This window comes from Octodon degus, unplaced genomic scaffold (assembly GCF_000260255.1).
Source record: "Octodon degus isolate 3935 unplaced genomic scaffold, OctDeg1.0 scaffold00028, whole genome shotgun sequence".
NCBI classification, from domain to species: Eukaryota; Metazoa; Chordata; class Mammalia; order Rodentia; family Octodontidae; genus Octodon; species Octodon degus.
In genome coordinates this window covers 14,552,601-14,554,238 of record NW_004524604.1, presented here as the reverse complement: position 1 = coordinate 14,554,238, position 1,638 = coordinate 14,552,601, and positions in this window count along the sequence as shown.

Genomic DNA, 1,638 nt, shown 5'->3' with positions numbered 1-1,638 from the left:
AGTTGATTGCCTTCACTTGGCCCCTGCTACTCTGACATCAAATTTAATCCACTGCCCTTAAGTTTCCCAGTTTAATAAATATAGTCCCCACTATAAGGTATGGTACATAAAAAAGGGAATGGTAGGGTTCTTCAAAGATGCTGGTGCTCCTCTCATGAATCTATTTCTCACACATGTGCACATAAACAATATGCTTAGCACACACCTCCTCTAATTCCAGCACTAGCCAGCTGAGGCAGGAGCATCACTGTAAGTTCAAGGCCAGCCTGGGCAACAGAGGGAGGTTGAGGCCAACTGAATTACACAACAAAACCCTGCCTCAAAAAGTCTTATTCTGAAATGTTTACCTTTTTGATGTGGTGTGTGTGTGTGTGTGTGTGTGTGTGTGTGCATGTGTGTGCATGTGGGTGCAGACATCCCTCCAGAGGATATCCTACAACCTCCCATATATACCACAATCTGTAAATTTTGTAGCTCAGGTTACTACTTTCAGAGAACCTGTGATATTGTGACCTGTAACAAATAGGTCTTATTCAGTATTTGTTGCCATTTTCTATATTCTTTAGAATATATATGCTAAATATTTGGACTCTCCAAAGTAATAAATGCCTTTTTATAGGGTTGTAGATGTAATTCAGCAGCACAGCATATGTCTGATAAGTGCAAGGTCCTGACTTTGATTCCCAATATCAAAAGCAAATAAATAAAATAAGAGCCTCCTCACAGGAGAATGAGATGGACGACAGCTAGAACATTTCTGGATAGCCTAAGCATGGGATGTTGCATGTCAGTGAAGTCAACTATGTGGTTAGAAGTTTCAAGCCTTCAGTGCCACCCCCAACTTTGGCCAAGAGTACAGGGGCTAAACATTGAGTTGAGCACCAATGATGATGATGTATCCATCATGTCTGTGTAATGAAACCTCCATTTTGAAAGGACAGAATTTTACATTTTAAAAATTGTCCACATGTGGAATTCTAGGAGGATGTTTCCCCAGAAACATGGAAGATTTGCACCTCTTCTCTTCCATCCAGCAGTTCATATTTGCCCTTGTAATATCCTTTACCACTGTTAAGACAAGATGGAGCAAGATGGCTGGTTGACATTCTCTGGCAATCATTCCCCTGTAGAAACATCAATTTTAATAAGTATCCACATACAAAAATACCATTACAAAGCTAAATAGATTGAGAGATCATAGTTTCTCAACGTAACATAGTAACAAGAAAAGGTACATTGAAGCAACAGAATATTACCTATATTATTTCTTATCCTACTCCAGGTAACATGGAAGAGAGATACTGACCACTGGGGTTAAGTAAGAGGAAAGTAAGCACAGCACTTGGAATGTCCTATAATGATAATTAAAGTAAAATCAAGTATTGGACAGAACCAAGGGCCCCTGAATCTTCAGAATGAGCTCATAATCTTGCTATGAATCCAGATGGAAACATGTACTACTTTGAAATGAGTTCTGACCCACATCATTATCAGCCAGCTGTAGTCTCATTTGCTTTTGGACAAACTTCGTAGGAAGAGAAAGAAGCCCAGTGACTATGTAGTTTTGGTCTATCCCAGGTCCACGCCATCCATTTTAGCCACACAGCACCACACTGACTAACACTAACTATAGCAATC